General features: G+C 36.5%; 1 protein-coding gene across 1 annotated transcript in view; it reads left to right on the top strand.

The window, feature by feature from the left end:
- Window positions 1-23168, top strand: part of NMU (neuromedin U) — a 247265-nt gene that overhangs the window by 55063 nt on the left and 169034 nt on the right. The window contains exon 4 of the mRNA XM_070045577.1: window positions 5934-6008. The gene's annotated coding sequence lies outside the window, so the exon portion shown is untranslated. The remainder of the gene's footprint in view (window positions 1-5933; window positions 6009-23168) is intronic.

The raw sequence follows: 23168 nt of genomic DNA, 5'->3' as shown, positions 1-23168 counted from the left end.
GCTTTGCTTCTTCCCTTTCCTTGTCTTGCACTCCCCATTTCCTTATAGTTTTCACCTGAGAGTCTCAGATCACTAGCACAAGAATCCCCATCTCAGGCTTCTGTGAAACCCAACCTAAGACAGCTACTGTGCTCCACATGCATACCTCAGGTTCGGTTCCAGACCACTGCAATAAATCGAATGTCACAATGAAGTGATTCACATGAATTTTTTTTTTGTTTCCCAGTGCATGTAAGAATTATGTTTACACTATACTGTTGTCTATTAAGTGTGCAATAACATTATATCTAAAAATGTACATACCTTAATTTAAAAGTGCTTTATTGCTAAAAAATGCTAACCATCATCTGAGCCTTCAGTAAGTCGTGATCTTTTTGCTGATAGACTTGCTCAGTGCAGGGTTGCCACAAGCCTTCAATTTATAAAAGCAAAAAAAAATGCAGTGTCTGCGATGCACAATAAAATGAGGTATGCCTGTACTGGATTGTGAAGTTTTCAGAGTTTTATTTTTAATTCCCTAGAGATAATTCTGTGGAAAGACAACCCACTAGTTTCGAACATATTTCAGATGAGTTTTTCCTCTGGTTAATACAATGAAATACATTAAGGAAGCTATGCTGCTAAAATACTACTTTATTTGAGTAAAGGAAATACTAGAATGGCTTCTATTAGATGCCGTTTGGCCAAGAAAACATTATTTCTACCAGGGATGGAGATAGCCAGAGTAGGTGATAGATAAGTATTTATTCATTAATTTCTTGATTGGTGAAACTGATTATGAGAAGGAAACATGTTAATACTGTTTTTAACAGCTTTATGGAGGTATAATTGATATAATGAAGGTGCATATTTTGATAATATATGTGTATACCGATAAATTATCATCACAATCAAAATAGTGAAAATATGCATCACTCCCCAAAGTTTCTTCAGCCCCTTTCTGGCTCCAGGCAACCGCTGCTTTTTGTTTTAGTAACATAAGGTTGAAAAAGGTCCTGAGCTTCAGGTGTTCAGTAGTTGGGCATGCCTGAGTGCAAGGCATGCAGGGATTTCCATGGGGTAAGAACGTGAGTGAAGTTGAATTAACTGGGGCCAGGCTGCCTTCCGCTTATTGGAAAGGAGATGGATACAAAGCTGGACGCTGATGACAACTTTGGCATCCAAGGCACAGATTCCGTAGCATGTGGCAAATTCTTATGAGGTTCAGGCAAACTTTGGGATTGGGACAGCCTGCGGTTTTGTTATAGGTTAAAGGAGGCTCTGTGAGGGAGTGATGCCATCTTTGAAATGCACAACCAAAATAAAAACATACAAACAAAACTCTCCACCCAGACTCAGAACTCCCAGGCTGACACTGGAAAAAGAATCTCCTGGGTGGTGGGGCAGGGGAGGCGGGGGGAGTTGGCCAGCTGATTTCTGCCCTTCCAGTTCATTGTCCTCTTGGTTCTCTTATTGGCAGTTCCTGGATACAGGAGACGTACTTTCCCATTTTAACCCTTGGGCTCAAGCTTGCTACCTCGTAGTCCAGCTCAGACATGATTAGTGTTCTGAGGTACTACTGAAGGCTCTGGCAGAAGCAGCAGAGAGATAACACAGTGAGAGCCATAGTTCTAGAAAATCTGGCATTTAGAACCTAGTTTTCTCATCTTTGCTTTATGGTCCTTGCTCCCATGCCTGGAAATCCCCTTCCTTGACTCCACAAAATTCCAGCCAAACCCAGTTCACAGCTAGCTCCTTCCTCCTCTCACTTCTTTGCTCCTTTCTGGAGTTCTTAGAGCACAACAACGGATGGTTAGCTTCATAATCTAGCCCTTGATTTCAGTGGTCTAGATCTCAATGGTGTAGGTCATTGCTGTCCAATAGAAATATAATAATGTGAGCCACACATGTAACTTTAAATTTCCAGTGGCCACATTTTTAAAAAAAGGGGAGGGGAAAAACAGGTGAAATTATTTTTTAATAATATATTTTCAACTCAGTATTTCCAAAATACGATCATTTCAACAAGTAATCTATATAAAAATTATAATGAGATATTTTACATCCTGTTTTATACTAAGTCTTTGAAGTCCAGTGAATGCTTACAGCTCATCTCTGTTTGTATGAGCCATATTTACGTATTGCACATTACAAGTCTAGATATAACATCATGGGCTGGATCCAAAATTAACTAAGTGTTCTGTGGGGAAGAGAGGAAGAATATGAGTTTTCTTTTGGACACACTGAGTTTGGGGTACTGGTAAGCATTCTTGTGGACAGTGACAATAAGCTTTTGGGAATGCAATTCTAGAACAGCAAGACAGCATCTTTCAGCTTCATTTGTCAGAGCAGCTAATACACCTCCACAGTAAGTTCCCAATTTCATCTTGTTTTTTGAATCCATACCTTAGAGTTTTTCCCCGCCTCCTAACTTGCACATTAAGGATGTTCTATGTATGTTCTACTCCAGTCAGTTCATCTCCACATTAGCTGGTTTTCCTGTACGTTTTCTCTATCAAGTAAGTACTTATCATATACATTTTCTGTATATTTATATCATCTCTCCTTCAGGTACCTTGAAAAGAGTTGAGCAAAAGGATGGGCACTGTTTTACTTGAACATAAAGAACCATTCAGCTAATGAACTTTTATTCAGCATGAGCAATTATCCTAAATATAGCTTGGTTAGTATTTTTTAACTGCATCCTAATTAATAGCTATCTAGTTTTAAGAATAGCAAAACCTGTAATGTCTTAATTTTTTTTCTAATTGTAAAAGCGACGAATGATAATGATATCACTCTGAAGTTTTAAAAAAGGGTGACAATACTCAGTATTTAAAAGATACAAAGAAATGGACACTTTTATCCATTGATGGTGGGAATGTAAATTTCTACAAGGATTTTGGAGGGCAATTTGGCAATATTTATTATAATTCAAAATGTGCATACCTCTGTCTCTGCAACTCCAGTTTTAGAAATTTATGCCATGGGAATAATTGGATTAGTGCACAAATTTGTGTGTGCAGGAATGTTGATTCTATTATTGTATTTTTATTTAAAAAAAGGAAACAACTTATATTTCAACAGCTATTTATTGGGCACTATAGTAGGTATGGGGCTACAACATTTAATCAGACATAGACGGTCCCTTATGGTTTAGGAAAGAAGACAGTCAGCTAGACATTCATTGAGTGCAGTGTTGACAGATAGATTGTGGTTGAAATGCATCTGAGGGGAGCTGAACCCAGACTTGGGAGGAAGTGAAAGCTTCTTTTTTAAAAAAATTTATTTATTTTATTTATTTTTATTTTTGGCTGTATTTTGGCTGTGTTTTATTTTTATCTTCGTTGCTGCGTGTGGGCTTTCTCTAGTTGCAGCAAGCAGGAGCTATTCTTCATTGCGGTGAGCAGGCTTCTCATTGCAGTGGCTTCTCTTGTTGCAGAGCATGGGCTCTAGGCACATGGGCTTCAGTAGTTGCGGCGTGTGGGCTCAGCAGTTGTGGCTCGTGGGCTCTAGAGCACAGGCTCAGTATTTGTGGCACTCAGGCTTAGCTGCTCCACGGCATGTGGGATCTTCCCAGACCAGGGATCAAACCCATGTCCCCTGCATTGGCATGCGGATTCTTAACCACTGCGCCACCAGGGAAGCCCTCTTATGCTTGTTTTCTGGAAAGACTTTACCAGTTTATAGTTTTGACCAACTAACGTTAATTTTGTCATTCCTACTAATTTTTTTTTGGAAGCACCTTATAATTTATTATTATTTTTAACATCTTTATTGGGGTATAATTGCTTTACAATGGTGTGTTGGTTTCTGCTTTATAACAAAGTGAATCAGTTATACATATACATATGTTCCCATATCTCTTCCCTCTTGCGTCTCCCTCCCTCTCACCCTCCCTATCCCACCCCTCCAGGTGGTCACAAAGCACCAAGCTGATCTCCCTGTGCTATGCAGCTGCTTCCCACTAGCTATCTACCTTATGTTTGGTAGTGTATATATGTTCATGCCTCTCTCTCGCTTTGCTTCTTAAGTGATGTCTAAACTGGGTTCTGAGGGGTAATTGATAAATTATATAATGGAGTACAATGCAGCTATTAAAAGTAACTGTGTACATGTGGAAAGAAGTAAATAGTATGTCACTGAAGAAAAAAAAATCAAGCCAAAAAACAGAATAGTATAATTTTATTTTTATAAAATTATGTATGTTTCTTTAGTGTACAGATATGTATATATGTGAATATATATTCATATACACACACAGAAACAGAGACACAGAGCTCTAGAATGCATCAAAATATAACTATGGTTGGTAGGATTTCAATAGATTTTCAGTTTTAAATGTAAATATATTATTTTCATAATCAGAAAAAAATTGAGCTATTTTTTAAAATTTGAAATAAAAGTAAGGTAATACAGGTTAAGTGTAGGAAATTTGGGTTTTAAAAAGATGAAGAAGAAAATAAAAATGACTAAAAATTCTATACCCAGGGAGACAGATCATCAATTATGACATTCTGGTGTATTTCCCTCCATTCTTTATATGCATGTGAATGTATTAGCTCTTTTCATAATGATATGTGTTTTGTAGGCCAGTTTTAAATTTTAATATATTCAGTATTAAAAGTAATTTGAAGTTATATGTATTCTATCTATCACAGAGTAAAAGTTAATTCCCCAAATTACAGTTTATTATGCTTAATAGAGTTAAATTCTTATATATATTTGGGGAATATATTGACATCAAATGAAACAACTCACTTGCCTCTGTTTTCTTTTTTTAATTTGGCACAATTAACTTGTTATATGTTAATCCTATCAGTAATTTCTTCTTGTTGCTGGCATTTGTATGAGTACATTATGGGTAAAAATTCACTTTTCATGAGCACAGATGAATAATATTACTAGATCCTGTTAGAACAGTGCCGGCCAAGATGGGAGTGCGTCACACTGTGCAGTGTAGTTTCCAGCGTAGGCAGGAGATGTAGTGAAGCACAGTTCCTTGATTTAAGGATTATGTGTTGCATCATCTCTGCTATATTGCTTGGGTAGACTGTGGTAGTGTTGTCATTCATTCCATTTTAAAAATAGCTACTACAAACCAGAAGAATTAAGTCAGCATATTCCCTGTGTCATTGACAGGCATGTTAAACAGCCAGAGAGTTTATTCCTTACATAGGAAGTCAAAAAATATAAACTGCTTTTATGAGTTAATGGAGGTAAAGTACTTGAAGCAGTGCCTGGTACATAATAAATGCTCAATAAATTGTTATTATTACTATTAATAAGAACAAACAAGCTATCAGAATATGTCTAGGAGTATCTTAGATCTATATTCAGTTTCTCATCATTGCCTATGGGATATGAAGAGTAAATTGATATCAAGATTTGGCTGGAGGTCATGCTTTTTCATGTTGATGCCTAAGACCTGGAATAAAAAGTTAAGGAAAGACGCTGTATTGGGATAAATAAACTTAACTAAACTGAGTTGTATTTCACCTTAGAGTGTAGCCCTCAGTCAGTAACACTGTTTTGAAACTGAATTCCCTAGATAAAAAGGAAACAGTTACTCTTGATACTTTTGTGTAGGTTCATGGACTCTGGTGAATGTGATCTCTATTCAACTGAGCTGACATGAGGGTAGGTTACATTCATGGGGTGACTTGTAACAAGCAAACAACTCTCAACTTGCTATAATGGTCCTGTTTGTTAGAATCAAACTTGTCTGTCTATAACATGACAGTGAATTCCATGCTTGGTGCTTTAGTTGTTTTAAGTAAATATGTTTCTTAAAGTTATTTCAACAAAGTTTACGTGCAAAGTTAGAAGTCACTATTACATAAATATAACACTCTATGTTACCCAGGCTATAAATGCTTTCCAAATTTTTAGAAGAAGTTGTATCCTTGGGGACAAGTGGGATGCATTCAATGTAAATACACTTTGTTTTACAGAGCAAAGAATTTGGAAAGCTGAAAACATTGTTGTTCATTCAGCCTAAGCAAAGAAGCCAAGAAAATCTCAGAGAGGTAAAGAAATTTAAAAAGTTTTTTTTCTGATAATGGTTATTCCAATGTTATTAATAGTGCTTTTCTTCTATAATTTTAAGCGATACAGGTTAACACTATGAAAACATCATGCCAAATTATTTTTCTTATACTTCTACTCTCCTAATCTTTGCCTTAATTTTATGGTTTTATTTTTTTTAAAGAAGATGTTAGGGGTAGGAGTTCATTAATTAATTTATTTATTTTTGCTGTGTTGGATCTTCATTTCTGTGTGAGGGCTTTCTCTAGTTGTGGCAAGCGGGGGCCACTCTTCATCGCGGTGCGCGGGCCTCTCACTATCGCGGCCTCTCTTGTTGCGGAGCACAGGCTCCAGATGCGCAGGCTCGGTAGTTGTGGCTCACGGGCCTAGTTGCTCCGTGGCATGTGGGATCCTCCCAGACCAGGGCTCAAACCCGTGTCCCCTGCATTAGCAGGCAGATTCTCAACCACTGCGCCACCAGGGAAGCCCAATTTTATGGTTTTAGAAAACAAAATGGGATTAAATAAAGATGGTTGTAATATTTATATTTTATTTTGGTCTAGTGAAGCAATCTTTCATTTATTTCATATATGAATTAAAGAAATACTGATCATTGAGTTCCTACTGTGTGTTATGTTTGAGGTATATGTTTAAGATAAATCATTGATTTTGAATATAAATAAATTTATTTAAGCCTATTAAAATGTTTTCTGTAATTTTAATTTACTAATCTTTGAACAAACTTCAAAGCAATCCATTATGTAGCTATGAATTTCTGTTCCTAAGATATTAGGTGGACCTTCTCTACTTCTATTAAAATTTTTAATATACTTAGGTAAATTGGATTTACATTTGTTGTTTTTTAGCCTCTAAAGGATGTTTTGTAAACCAGCTCTAAAGTAAAAAGAGATATTGATTTTAAACATTTTAAGGTATAAAGCATTTCAGAGCATCCTAAACAATAAAGTGCTATATTACAAGTATTCATCATCTTTGGCATCAGACGTTTCTAAAAGTCACTGTTTTCTGTGCTTATGACATTGTCTTGAATCCACCTATACCATTTTAGTCCAGGAGATTCCAACACTGGTATCATAGCCATGTAAGTTCTTGTAATAACGAGCTGAAATTCTTGTCTGGTTACACACAGTCCTCGACTTAGCAGTGAATTTACAATTTGGAAAAAGGAGTATAAACAAACATGATTTAAGTTCAATTTATCTTTCTTATAGAATCTAATTTAAATATAGAATTGTGTTCCTGAGGTGTAAAAATAGATATTTACTCTTTATGAATCATAGACGTACTATGAGAGATTTTAGTTTGGAAAACTTGGACATTCAGATTGCATGGGTGAATAGTAATAACTGGATACAGCTGATTTGCTTTTATTTTGGGCTTCAGTTACGTGGGATTGAGACCCATTTATTTCAAATTACTGTGTTTAGCTGAAGCTAAAAAATTTTTAAACTTTTTATGTTGATAATTTTAGGCTTACAGAAGAATTGCAGAGATAGTACAGATAATTCTGGTATACTCTCTACCCAGTCTCCCCAGATGTTAACATCTCATGTAGCCATGGAACAATGACCAAAACTAAGAAATTAAGATTGGTTCAACAAATACTGTAAATTAAACTACAGACTATTTAGATTTCCCCAGTGCTTCCACTGTCTTTTTTTCTGTTCCAGGATTCAAGTCAGGAGACCACAGTGCTTTTAGTTTTCATGTCTCCTTACTCTCCTTCAATCTGTGACAGTTCCTCATTTTTTTTTCCTTGTCTTTCATTACATTGACAGTTTTGAGGTGTACTGGTTAGATGTTTTGTAGAATGTCCTTCGGTTTGGGTTTACTTTTTTTTCTCATGATCAGACTGAAGTTATAGATTTTGGGTGCATGACATTAATGTCTTGTTACTGGCGATGTTATCCTTGATCAGTTGGCTAAGGTAGTATCTGCCAGGATTCTCCATGGAAAGTTACCATTTCCCCTTCCCATATTCTGTCCTTTGGAAGTGAGTTACTAAGTCCAGCCCAGTCCAGGGGAATTAAGGTCCATCTTCTGGAGGGAGGAATATTTAAGAAATTGTAGGCAGATGTTAAACCTCCACAGTTATTAATAAATATTTTGTGGGAGATACTTGGAGGCAATGTGGATACCCTGTTTCTCTCACTAATTTTAGCATTCATCAGTGGATCTTCCCTGCAGCAATTATTACTTTGGCACTCTAGTGGTGATGCTCGGTTTTCCTCATTCTTTTTGCATTTATAATTCTTCTGAAAGGAAGAATTGCCTCTTTTCATTTATTCATTCATTCATTTGCTTGTATATTTATATCAGATGGTCTCATAGATATTTATCGCCATATGGATATTTATTTTATTCTTTGGGTTATAATTCTTTATTATCATTGTTTATTATATGGCTTAAATTATTCTAGCTCTGGGTATCAGGACCTCTTAAGGGTGGCTCATGTGTCCATTTGACAGACCCATGTCTTTTATTTATTTTATTTTTATTTCATTTATAATAATAATTATTATCATCAACTTACTTTCTGGCACTGTAAGATTCTCCAGGCTTATCTTGTATTTTCTATGCCCTGGCCCAAGAACCAGCCATTCTTTAAGAAGTATAGCTCCTTTTATTGGAGAATGGTATTTAGAAACCAAAACCTGTCCACTAGGTGTTCTTGTTGCAACTGGAGAGTCATTACTTCTAGGCCCTCTCAGTGCATAGAGCTGGCAAGTGTTTGTAGTATATTAACCCATTTATCTATATTCATTTCTGTATATATCCATCTGTATATATATTAAAATAAACATTAGTTCAAATGGATGTCTCCAACTTCAGCCTGTTACCATCGGATTTATTCTAGCATTCCTCCTTTGCTTGTTTGAAACGTCCTTCTCCTACAGATACAGACCTACTGTCATTATCTGTTGTATAGTACCATTTGTTGGAGAGACTGTCCTCTCCCCATTGTGCATTCTTGGCACCCTTGTTGAAGATCAGTTGACCATACATGTATGGATTCATTTCTGGGCTCTCTATTTTGTTCAATTGATCTATATCTGTCTTTATGCCAGTACCATACTGTTTTAATTACTGTAACTTTGTAATATATTTTGAAATCAAGTAGTGTGATATTTCCAGCTTTGTTCTTCTTTCTCAAGATCGTTTTGGCAATTCACTGTCTTTTGTGGTTCCATATGAATTTTAGAATGTTTTTTCTATTTCTGAAAGAAAAGCTGTTGGAAGTTGATAGGGATTGATTGAATCTGTAGATTGTGTAGTATGGACATTTAAACAATATTAAGTCTTCCAATCCATAAACATTAGATGTCTTTCCATTTTTTGTATCTTCTTTAATTCCTTTCATTAATGTTTTATAGTTTTTAGTGTACAGATCTTTTACCTCCCTAGTTAACTTTATTCCTAAATATTTTCTTTTTGATGCTATTGTGAAGGGGACATCCATTGTGGCAGTGATCTTAGCAATTATTTCATTGATATGACAGAAGCTCAGGCAACAAAAGCAAAAATAGACGAGTGGGACTTGGAACTTCCCTGGCAGCCCAGTGGTTAGGACTCCGCGCTTCCATTGCAGGGGGCATGGGTTATCCCTGATTGGGGAACTAAGAGCCACATGTGGTGCAGTGTGGCCAAAAAAAAAAAAAAAACCATAGACAAGTGGGACTACATCAAACTAAAAGGCTTCTGCACATCAAAGGAAATAATCAACAAAATAAAAAGGCAACCAATGGAATGAGAGATAATATTTGCAAACCATTTATCTGATAAGGGCTTAATATCCAAAATATGTAAGAAACTGCAACAGCACAATAGCAAAAAAACAAATAACCAGATTAAAAAATGGGCAAAGGAACTAAATAGACATTTCTCCAAAGAAGACATACAAAAAACCAACAGGCAAATGAAAAGATGCTTAAGGTCAGGAAAATGCAAATTAAACCACAATAAGATATCACCTCACAGCTGTTAGGATGGCTATTATCAAAAATTCAAAAGACAAGTGTTGGCAAGGATGTGGAAAAATTAGAAACCTTGTATACTGTTGGTGGGAATGTAAAATGGTGCAACCACTGTAGAAAACAGTATGGAGGTTCCTCAAAAAATTAAAAATAGAACTACTCTATGATCAAACAGTCTCACTTCTGATATTTTTCCAAAAGAATTAAAATCAAGACCTCGAAGAGATATCAACACTCCTGGGTTCATTGCAGCATTATTTACAATAGCCAAGATGTGGAAATAATCTAAATGTCCATTGACAAATGAGTGGATAAATAAGTTGTAGTATATCTGTCTAGTGGAAAGTTATTTAGCCTTCAAAAGGAATGACAGTTCTGATACACATAATCGTATGGATGACCTTGAAGACATTATGTTAAGTGAAATAAGCCAGTCACAGAATGACAAATACTACATGATTCCACTGACATGAGGTATCTAGAGTAGTCAAACTCAGAAGCAGAGAGTACAACAGTGCTTGCCAGGGGCTGGGGTGAGGGGTTATGGAGAGTCATTACTTAATAGTTACAGAGTTTCTCTATGGGGTGATGGAAAAGATTTGGAAACAGTGGTGATGGTTGCACAACAGCGTGAATGTAATTAATGCCATTGAAATGCACACTTAAAAATGGTTAAAATGTCATTAAAAATTTTAAAGATATGGTCATAACATGTAGAAGTTGATACTTAAGGTTTTAAGCACCCTAAAATTTCAAAATTTTTAATCAAATTGCTTTGCAGAAAACTTACCTAGCAGGTCAGAAAATGAGGTCTTTTAGTTAGTCAAGTGTTTTTATAAATAGTAAATTAAGTCTGTACATCATAAACACCAAATTTCAAAAAATTAAAATAAAATATTAACACAAAACTATACTCATTTAGGAATTAAATGGAATTTTAATTAGTAATGAAAAGGGAAATTTAAGGATCATCCTTATAAATATCCTTCAACAGGTGAATGGATAAACAAACTGATATAGCCATACAATGAAATACAACTGAACAATAAAAAGGAACAAACTGTTGATTCATACAAGACGCGGATGATCTTAAATGCATTTTGCTAAGCCAGACACAAAAAGTAATGCATTGTATGATTCTATTTATATGATGCTGTGGATGGTAAAACTGTAGGGAGAGAAAACAATTAGTGGTTGCCAGGAATTAGGTGTCAAGGAAGGGGTTACCTAAGAGTGGAATTGCTGGGTCGTATGATAATTCTGTAGCTTTTTGAGTAATTGCCATACTGTTTTCCACAGTAGCTGCAACAATTGCATTCCCACCAACAATGCCCAAGGGTTCCAATTTCTTCACATCCTCATCAATACTTGTTATTTTCTACTATTACTACTACTATTATTATTACTGCTGTGCTAGTAGGTGTGAAGTGGTATCTCATTCTGTGTTTGATTTGCATTTCCCAAGTGACTAAGGTGGTTAAGCATCTTTTCATGTACCATTTCATGGCCATTTGTATATCTTCTTTGGAGAAACACCTATTCAAGTCCACTGCCCATTTTAAAATTGGCCTGTTTGTCTTTTAGTTACCGAGTTGGGAGTTCTTTATATATTCTGGGTATTAAACCCTTGTCAAATATGTGACTTGCAAATATTTTCTCCCATTCTATAGGTTAGTTTTCTTTTCATTGTCTTTGATAATGTCCTTTGATGCAAAAAGTTTTAAGTTTGGATAAAGTCCAGTTTATTTTTTCTATTGCTGCTATACCCCTATATTTTCCAGTTTAATATTTTTGGATCTTATATTTACATCACTGATCCACTTTTTGAGTTAATCTTTATATATGGTGTGAGGTAGGGGTTATGAACATATCTTTGTTTTCAGACCTTTTAGAAATGCAAACATTTTAAAGATTTAGTAGCCACCTCACAGTTCTTTCTCAGTGATAGCAGGCAGATGCAATATTAATGCGTATTAAAACCTAATACTTTGGAAAAGGAAAAAAAGGCATGCTTGAACTTTTTACCTCAAAGTCTTCCAGTAAAGGATTCCTGGACACCATCAGATTTTACTTTTCTGGTCCTTGGTTTGTCCTAACTGTTTTGCTGGGCAATCTAGGTTCTGAAGGATTCCTTACGAACTTCTTCACAGAGGTTGAGGGCCTAACACCATGGAACTTCATGAGTACTGGGGAAGACCATCTCCTCAGTGTCTCAATGTCTCCTTCCTTTCCATAGGAAAAGTTTTGCTCTGTTAGGATCATACCAAATTCTCATGAATCCAGATATGGAAGATTTTAATTACCAATGTCTATCACATAAAAAATGGCTGGACCTTGGGAAACACATAAAATCTACTCTTGTTTTGGTTATCAGAAACGTTGAAGGGATCTGAGCTAATTGCAGAGCATCATAATCTTTTTCCTTTAGCTCTTTTCTACGCTATTATTTATTTATTTTCTTTCTTCTTTTTGTAAAAGCTTCAACTATGTCTAAAGAAGAATAGGTCATTACACAGTTTGCCAAATGAAGTACAGCTTCAACTTTGCCAGACCACAATCTATCAAGAGTAAGTGACACGAAAATATTCCATTTGGGTCTTGGCAATCCCCTAAGATAAGCAGTGGCAGATGGTGAATAGAGTTTAACAAAACTTTGAAGACAAAAGACATGTTACAAATTGAATGTTGATCAAAAGAAATGTGTAATAATTTGGGGTTTGTGCTTTGAACTCTGTAATGTAATGATGAATTTTCCAACCAACCTAGAATTGAAAATAGGATGAAGATCAAAACTTATAAGCAAAATTCCAAAACAATAAAAACATGACTGGACTACTATAACAGTCTACTTATTTGTCTAGAAAGAGGAAAAACATGCCAAATATATTAGATAAGGTACCCTGAATTTTATGATAAAGTTGAAGTTGACATTTGCAATCTGGGGTTACCCAAAATCTTTTGAAAAAGTGCTACATTTTTATATTTCCCCATAATGTAAACCCTGCCATCTCAGTATAGAATATTAACCAAAACAAAACAAAAATCTGCCTTTTCCAGCCCCTCCTCACTTTCTTTTAGTGTATCAGTACAAGGTTTAGATTCTGACAGATGTATCTTCATGACATTTGGTTTGCAATTAATATATGGGGCGGGGAAGGGTAGGACATGGGACATCTGTTTTGCTGGTGCAGGAACTGGCAAAACCCACAGGATTCCTTGTTTAGGTGTGGTAGCTCCAGTTTCCTGACTGTGGTGGAGACAAAGTGGTTCTGGGATCTGCCCAGCATTTTCATCAAAGTTATTCCTGTAAGTTTGGCTTAGAAACTATTTCACTAACCTTTCCAAAGATTCTATAAGCTATCTAGTACCTGTAGTAAATCCTTTCTTTCTTTAAACCGATCAGAGTGGATTCTTTTGTCTGGAACCCAGAACCCTGCTTAATACAAGATCCATTGTGTATGTGAGTCTTTCTTGGAAAAAGTTAAATAATGTAGTATTAACATGAAGTCTCATTTTTAAAATCATGGATATCTAGAAATTTTAATGGGGAGTTACTTTTATTAAGCACCAGGTCATTCAGTGAAGAGTGATATTAATATTTATTCAAATTTACCCTTTTAAATGGAGAATAAAACCAAAATGAATCAGTGTATCTATAAATAATAATATTCATAGGATTTTCTTAGAGTTCAATATACAATATACATGTATAGCCATATGTATATTAATGAGGACATTTTAGTTTTTGATTGTGAGGGTATTAAGTCTTCCTTTTTCTGTTCCTAACAGAAGTACTCTGATTTCTATATTTGTCAGGTTGGAACAGTTGTAGCTATATACTAAACAAGAAAACAATGCTTGAGGAAGATGATGATTCGAATCAAATTGTAAATATTCACAAGTGTGTCAAATGCTCCGGAAGTATAAAATTAAATGTTAAACATGAGAAACCTATTTAGTATTGTCATTCCTTCACATCACTCATGTAGGCTATTGAAGAATCATTCCAGAGTTACAATATAATACAAAAGTAGAGTACAGGCCCATGTGAATATTTTATGGTTTACTGTATGTGTGGCGTTCTTAAATTTTAATGCTGCAGGAGAAATGGGTAGCCCTGGAATCCTTGTGTCAATGAGATATAGAGGAAACTAGTGATCCAATTAGTATAATGGGCATCTGACAGCCAAATGATGCACTTCAAAACCTGGCTGGGAATGACTGGCTCTCATCTGCACTTGCACAGTATAACAGAGAGAAAACAGAATGTGGAATCCTCCTGCTCTTTCTGTGATGCTTTAAATCCAATTGCGTGTTGAATTCCAGACTTTATTCATTAAAGTGCTTGTCCTAAATTTATTAGTTTTCAATTCCCCACACCTCTCCTTCCTTTTCCATCACATACTTATTACTGGCCTCATTCCCATGATTCCTCGGTGCTCCTATTGACTGTTCTCCTATTCTTGGTTCATAGAAACTAATCATTATCTTGAGGATATTTCTGGGATGTGGCAGTTACTTCAGGAATTTTTGATATTTTGTTCAAGTCTACAAAGTTTGAGTAGTGGTTTTTAAAAATTGCTATTAACATAATCGAAAGTCAGGAGTCTTCCCATTGTAATCTCGTGAATCCTTTTCTCAAAGGCAGTGAAAATAGCATTGTAAAACTTCTCCTTGTATTTTTTTCCTTTTGGAACTAGAATCATAATTCTTTAGGTAACCGTCTAGCTTTATTCCAAAATTCCATTCATTTGTATTATTATGCCCTGTATGTTGAGATACAGTCTGCTTGGAGCTTCTTGTGTGCCTAAACTTCTTACTGAATGTGCTAAAATCCCAAGGCTTTGACTGTTCTTTTACCTGGGCCATTTCTCGGATTGTTTATGCAGCTGGCAGTCCTGAGAAAAGTAATTCATTGCTGTTCTTCGTGGCACCTGGTTGCCTTCCAGACAAACCAGCTTGCTTACTGCCTGTTATAAAAGCAGCAGATACCCTATGCACAGGATCCTCCCCTGTGATTCACCCCACTGCATATGCGGGCTCCACTGGGCCCCCCACATTGCCTTGAGGGATTTGGGGACTGGTGCAACAATACTGATACTCTTGTTACTCCTTTTGCTGCAACTAGTAAAGTCCTTTGTCTCTGACTCAAGAGCCCCATGCCTTCTGTCAGCATCTATGAAACTGTGACAGGCTTACTTATCAGCTTGTATGGTTGTTTTGTTGGGAGTTTTCCTGCTTCTAACTCTCCTTCACAACATCAAACTTATTGAAGTGGGGCAAAAAATCCCAATACTTTATAAAATATCTTCCTTTTGAATAATTAAAATCATTGCTATATATTCCATGTTTTTATGTCTATTAAAGTTTACCATGTATTATTACTAGAGGTAGGTTGTTTCTAGAAATTAAGGGTGGACAAACTGCTATTTCTGGCTAAAGACCTATGAATAGGGGAAATAGCAGATTTGCAAAACTGATCTTGAATATAGTACTTAAAAAAAGTCTTGATAAAAGGAACGCCAATCAACACCAAATTTATGTCTCCCAGAAAGTGAAAAATCTGGCCTTACGTCATGAATTCAGCAGTAGTAGTTTTAAAAAATACCTATATTTTGTGAAGTAGCAGGGCTCATCTAATGAATTAATTTGTAGGGAGACCTTCTGTTCTGTGGTTGTGTGACACCCCTATTTTGCCTATTCATAAATCTACTCAGTATATATTCATTGAGTGTCTACGTTCTGAGCCAAGCACCATTCTAGGCTCTGATGCTATAGCTGTGGACAAGTTGGCTAGGGTCCCTGCTTCAAGGTCTTTACCAGAAGAGGATGAAAATTGCTTCTTAATAAGAAGTAAAATTCTTTACAGATGAAGTTGACAGGATTTTGTTAGCCAGTAATGACTTCAGACTTACAATTTTACAGGAGAGATGTTTTTAATATTCTTTCTACTCAGATTTGAAGCTGAAAGTATGATTCTAAGACAAGGACACATACCCTTAGAACACTACTTGGTTCTTGCTGGACATTTAAAGGTCATGTCAAGTAATACAAGCACAAACAAAAATACCAACTCTGAAATTTTAAGTGAGTTTGAAGAAGGTTACTTCATAGGGGTAACTACTATCTTAATTTCTCAGTCTCTCATCATCATTTTTTAGATTACAATGTAAAATAATTATGTGTCATTGCATTAAAATAATTAACATAGTATGCTATAGTATTGTCCTTGAGTATTAAATTATTTCAGTAATTGAAGTGCTTAGAAAAAACATGTTTCTTTAACATTGTAGAGCCAATATATAGCCTGTTATATAGTTTATCAACGTACAGGACACACAGGAAGATTCACGAATGATTGCTATATGAATGACTGACAAGTTAAATGAATGAGTTACAAACCATGTAGCTTGGGAGGCAGGGTGGTATTAAAAAATAGAGAAATTATACCAAAACATTTATTGATTCAAGGAGCTCTTTTTGATTCTTTAAAGAAATTTATGCTTCCAAAAGATTTTATGCAAAAGGGATAAGATTTAGGCTAAGAAAAGACGTTTGTATGTAATGGTAAAACTTGCTTCATTTCTATATTTGGTCAAAGGCAGATTGGATTTAGAGATCCTTGAATCCAAAAGTCTCTAAGTTTAGAGATCTTGGGAGGTGAGAGCTGTTGCTGGAATTGAGGTCAGATACCACATTGGAAACAATGCTAAAGAGTCTGGACTTAATTCTACAGGCAGTGGAGCTCACTGAGGGTTTTTAATTAGGAAGGGAGATGGATCACATTAACATTTAGATAGATGACTGGTGAGATGATGTGGGGCTGTATTATCAGAGAAGGAACAGCATGGAATTGGAGAACAGTTGGGAGATCAGTGAGCAGACCCTGGACCAGGGCACTGATCGTGGGAATACTAATTAGGAGATGAATTCAAGATATTTTATTGGTAACAAATTCAATGAGAAGGGCAGAGAAGAAATAAATCAAACCTGATTTTTCCATGGCATTCCTACTGTAAAATTAATTATGAATCGTCATCGGTGAGTAAAAAATTTCTTGATAGGTTGAGCAGTGGTTAAGGGTTGGCCAGCCTGGGCCTGAATGGACCTTCTAGTGCTGGAGGCTCTTTGGAGGCACTCTTAGAACCTGATGATCCTCCGTGGACTCCAAGATCTTCCCCAGGATCAGCGACTGGTAGTGTTAGATGGAGCCTCACAAGTCAGCCACACAGAGCCTTTCACTTTACACCTTAGCGAATGGAGAACCAGGGTGGTTCACTGAATTGCTCACGTTGACACAGGTAGTGGCAGAAATGGGAGCAGAACCCTGAATTCAGTGCTCTGTTCACTCGGCCGTGCTGCCCCAACTGTGTGCAGATTAAATAGAGCCATTGGTTTTTCAACTGAAGAGAGGAAACCTGGAGATCATCTGTACTGGTGTTTCTCAGCCAAAATCTGTACTAGTCAGCGTTTTCCAGAGAAACAGAACCAATAGGATATATTATATAGATATGTATAAGAGGAGATTTATTATAGGAATTGGCTTATACTTTCATGGAGGCCGAGAAGTCCTATAATCTGCCGTCCGCAAACTGGAGGACTAGGAAAGCCAGTGGTGGAATATGGTCCGAGTCCAGAGGCCTGAGAACCAGGGGGACCAATGGTGTAAGTCCCAGGTGGATTCCAAAGGCCTGAGAATCAAAGGGCCAGTGGTATGAGGCCCAGTCCAAGTCTGAAGGCCTGGGAACTAGGAATGCCAATGTCCAAGACAGGAGAAGATGGATATTCCAGCTCAAGCAAAGAGATTTAAAATTCTTGCCACTCTCCTTTCTCTAGGATAATCTCACCTTGATTCTTTACTGCTAAATCTTTTCAATATTATAATCATTAAAGTGTTACAGTTTTTGTATACAGTTACACTAACATTATCCCCCCTAACTGAGCATCATGGATGCAGGTCAGCGTCTCCACCCCAAGTTTGCTGTCTTCAGAACAAAGCACCCTCTTTTCTTAGTAATAAAGTGTTGAGTGGAGCTAGGATATAGCCTTGTGCATGTTTGTAGATCATGCTGCTGTTTTAGCACATAAATATTCCAAACTAAGAACTCATTCAGCCGGGCTTCTGTTTTTATAATGTAGTTTGGGGGCTACAAAATAATCCTGCTGGGGCTGATAGACCATGTGAAAGTCCAGGCCAGTCGTTATTTATTAATCCTATAAGCTCAAGTTTTATTTAAAAAATCATTTGTTTACAATGATGCATACTTATAATTTCACACGTTCCCAGAGTTTCATTGTAAGAATGTCAGAAATTATTCTACAAGATATGCATTTGTTTTTATTTTTCAGGAAATTTGCCTGTTAACGAATGCAAATTGACGTACTTCAATTTTATGTAGAACAGGTGTAAAACTTCTAGTAATAAGTAAAGTATTTGATTATATTCATAAAAATGATTAATGTTTTTTTTTTGTTTTTTTGTTTAACATCTTTATTGGAGTATAATTGCTTTACAATGTGTGTTAGTTTCTGCTTTATAACAAAGCGAATCAGCTATACATATACATATATCCCTATATCCCCTCCCTCTTGCGTCTCCCTCCCACCCTCCCTAGCCCACCCCTCTAGGTGTTCACAGAGCACTGAGCTGATCTCCTTGTGCTATGTGGCTGCTTCCCACTAGCTATCTACCTTACGTTTGGTAGTATATATAAGTCCATGCCACTCTCTGACTTCGTCCCAGTTTACCCTTCCCCCTCCCCGCGTCCTCAAGTCCATTCTCTACGTCTGCGTCTTTATTCCTCTCCTGCCCCTAGGTTCTTCATAACCTTTTTTTTTTTTTTTTTTGGTTCCATATATGTGTGTTAGCATACGGTATTTTTCTCTTTCTGACTTACTTCACTCTGTATGACAGACTCTAGGTCCATCCACCTCACTACCTCACTACAAATAACTGAATTTCGTTTCTTTTTATGGTGGAGTAATATTCCATTGTATATATGTGCCACATCTTCTTTATCCATTCATCTGTCAGTGGACACTTAGGTTGCTTCCATGTCCTGGCTATTGTAAATAGAGCTGCAATGAACATTGTGGTACATGACTCTTTTTGAATTATGGTTTTCTCAGGGTATATGCCCAGTAGTGGGATTGCTGGGTCGTATGGTAGCTCTATTTGTAGTTTTTTAAGGAAGCCTCATACTGTTCTCCATAGTGGCTGTATCAATCTACATTCCCACCAACAGTGCAAGAGGGTTCCCTTTTCTCCACACCCTCTCCAGCATTTACTGTTTGTAGATATTTTGATGATGGCAAAATGATTAATATTTTAAGGAAACTTTCTTGGGAAGCCTAGATAAATTTCAAAGCCAAAAATATTTACATTGAGAATGAATACTAAGGCAAATTAAGTGTCTATATTTTTTAAAAATGTTAGATCTTAATGCTTTGTGCTGATGGGTCAGTGGATTTAATTAGGTAACAAACCATCACAGATGTAGGGGAGGCAAAATTTTCTCTCTATCCTCTTAGGGTTTTTCAACTAGGCCTGAAAATCAAACTAACATAAAACAGATTAACGGAAAAGCATACAAATTTCCATAAGGTTTACATGACACAGGAGCCCTCATAATGACATGAAAACCCAAAGAAGTGACAAAATCTAAATACTTTATACCAGGCTGAACAAAGAGAGGCAATTGTGGGAAAGTAACTAAAATACATGGGGAGGCTGAAGGAAGATAAGAATTATTTTAACAAGTTCTGTTTGTGAAGAATTCTCTTGGCTTTGACTGCCCATGGAAGAATGTTTCTTTTCTCTTGGTACAAGGAGGGCATCTTTCACATGGGAACTTTTAATATTCTATTTTCAGGAAGAAAAGGGAGATTAGAATGCCCTTCTTAACATGTTGTTTTTTAAGTGTCTTTAGCTCTAAATAATTCTTATGCCAAACTGGTGTATTTTGGGATGGTATATTCTGTCACCTATCACAGACCATAAAGGTTTTTCAGGGATTAAAATAGATAATGCACATAAAATAATAGATCGGTGCCTGGCAGAACAACACTCAGTAAGTGGTAGTTGCTACTTTTGTTGTTACTAATTATAACAACAATCATGTGCTATTGATAGATACATGCCCTTCAAATTAACTTTAAAACAGTGTGCTTATAACTGCTGCATTGTTAATGAAGATGGTTGGCTGGTTCATTGCTAGGTTTATAATTTGAACTTAAAGTGCTTATTCACAGGGATGTGCTGTGATGCTGCTGAAATTCTTGCTGAGGCAGGAGTTGTGTGTGATTCTCTTGGTTGGCAGTTGAAGTGCATTTTGTTATACAAGCCTGTGTCAAGCGCAAAGCAGAGTTTTTCATTTTCATTATTTTTGGAAAGTGATTTACAAGTGTTTAACAGTTCTTAGAGCAGGCTCAGGGGTGTACTATCATTTCCATATTATTTAAAAAATATTTCTAAGATAAATTTCATGAGACATTGCATTAGTTTCAGGGTGTTGGTAATCCAACAGCAGCTGCTGTAAGTTGTGTGTTTTTTTTTTTTTATTATTCATTACTCAAGACAAATGGCTTTCCGAAACTATTTAGGCCATGTGTTCCTAATCTGCCTATAAATCTTGATGTGCCAGCTACTGGAGCAATTGCTTAGTTGATCCCTTGGGAAGCCTGAAGTGAAAGCATTGATTAGGCTTTTTTGGGCTGAGAGCCCTTTTCAGCTCTTTAGCTGGCGGGAAAGTCTTCATTTCTTCATTAGAGAAGCTAGTGGCAGGAGAATCTTGCCTAGAGCCATTTATTACTTTTAGCATGGTCACAAGCACTGGCTACTATCTACTCACAAGTTCTGTTGGTAAGCCATCTGGAAGCAAAGGAATGCTCTTGAATCTGTGTTTGTTTAGAATGTTTTAAATGGAGATCTTTGTCAATACTTAGCAGATAAAGCTCATGAGATTTTCTGTATATTTGCTAGGATAAATCATTCTGTGATACACTCCTCGAACTCAGAGTGGAATGTACTATCATCTGATTTGAAAATGTCATAGGAAATTTCATGAACATTTTACTATTGATAAATATAAATTTAGTAGACACATGCTGTGTACTTCTTTACTGAACCCGTGCTGTGGGAACTTGATGGACTGTAACAATTATGGCCATAGTAAGTGCCGGTACTCAAATGTCCTATGAAAAAAAGCATCAGAAATACAATGATGTGCAGGATGTGGTTTTCTTTTTAAATATTATATTTGATTTATTATTTATGGACTAAAAAAGGAAGGTGAGCTCCATTAACCCAGTGACCTTTATTTATTCCCATACAGGATAATTGCATTATAATGGAAATATAGGAACAGTAGGTATTGTAAATACAACTCCCTGTACAAGTGGGGCTGCTCACTTTAGCCTCTGAAAGCATCCAGTGGGTTTCAACATAAATTTATAAGCAACTCAAATTCTTTACTACACAAAATAGAAAAATGATGTCAATGTGTTAGCATCAGGAAAATCTAATAATGTTCCTGGAGTTAATCTTATATTTTATTTAAGTGTATTATGTTCTCTTTAAAGTAATGGTCATCAGTTTCATTCAAGACTGAAATTACAGCCTTCAATGTCACTGTGGCGTATCTCAAAGATTGCAGTCATGGTGCTCTTATTTGGGAGTGCTATGCACATCTTGTGTGAAAACCACAAATTTAGGGTTCCTATTCTGACCACTCCTCACAGACTTTCTGTATTTTTTGATCTGATCACATCTTCTGAATCTTAAGAGACTTAATTTTGAGAACTTCCTGGAATCCAGCCAGGAGAAGGATGGAGTCTCAGTTCTGCTTTTGGGTCCTTGGTGTTCTGGGGTCACAGAGAGATGCCCAGGGGAGGCTGTCAGTGGTTCTTAAATGCTAGTTCATGCATCATTGATATTCTCTGATATTTCTTCACCTGCCAGAGAGCAAATGAGAAAGATATGGACAAGGTATGCTTTTCAGAAAGCTGAATTTATTCAAAATTTAAAAACAAGGTCCTGTTTTAGATGTTCTTTCTTTCTTTCCTTCTTTCTTTTTCTTTCTTTCTCTTCCTTCCTTCCTTCCTTCCTTCCTTCCTTCCTTCCTTTCTTTCTTTCTTTCTTTCTTTCTTTCTTTCTTTCTTTCTTTCTTTCTTTCTCTCTTTCTTTCCTTTCTCTCTCTTTCGTGCTTAAGTATCATTTATTTCATGAAATAATGTTGACAGTCCTTGGTAGCTGTTGTTTTAATGTTCTTACTTGACACACACAAGCAAAACAGAGGCTGCCAGCTGCACATCGTCTTCTTTCACTGCCCAAATTAAAAAAAAAAAAAAAAATGAACTGAACTGGGAAATCCCCAAATCTGGATGCTAGTGTACTTTGTTAAACTGTTTTGTCTTTATGAGGGCTCAGAGCTCAGTGTTGGGAAATGCATCCTCTAAACTGCTGGTTTGCTATTACTAGTTTTATGTTATCTATCAAAACAGCATTACTTCGTCTTGAAGAGCCTGGGCTGCGAGCCCAGGCAATTATGGTTCCAATTTCAGTGCTGCCTTTGTGAGCACTGGGCCACTTATTTAATCTTTCAGAGCCTCAGGTTCTCATCTGTGTAAACAGTGACAACAGACTGCTAATTCATAGAGGGTTGTGACCACTGAGTGAGTTAATACATGTAAAATGTTTAGAATAGTGGCTGGCATATATTAACATATATGAATTTTGCAACTGATTGTATTTTCCTGCTTTGTTTTGGTAACAGAACATTTATAGCCAGACTTGTCCCTCTTTAGCCCAAGATTGTCTGGGACACGATCAAGTGAAATCATATGGCTGGCCTTGGTTTTTTCCTAGCTGTATTCTTTCCACCCTCTGATTCCCTCAACTGTTTATTTCCACCATTGATTATGTACATTTTAAAAACACCCCACCAATATTGGGATTGGGGTAAGATATAAATACATTAAATAATTAACTTAAGGGACTTTCCTGGTGGTCCAGTGGTAAAGAATCTGCCTTGCAATGCAGGGGACACGGGTTCCATCCCTGGTCAGGGAACTAAGATCCCACATGCCGCGGGGCAACTAAGCCTGCGTGCGCCACAACTACTGAGCTTGTGCGCCTCAACTAGAGATCCCACATGTCTCAAACTACAG

The sequence above is a fragment of the Globicephala melas genome, chromosome 5 (assembly GCF_963455315.2).
Source record: "Globicephala melas chromosome 5, mGloMel1.2, whole genome shotgun sequence".
NCBI lineage: Eukaryota > Metazoa > Chordata > Mammalia > Artiodactyla > Delphinidae > Globicephala > Globicephala melas.
The sequence above is the reverse complement of the archived record's forward strand: the minus strand, read 5'-3'. Positions and strand labels throughout refer to the sequence as shown.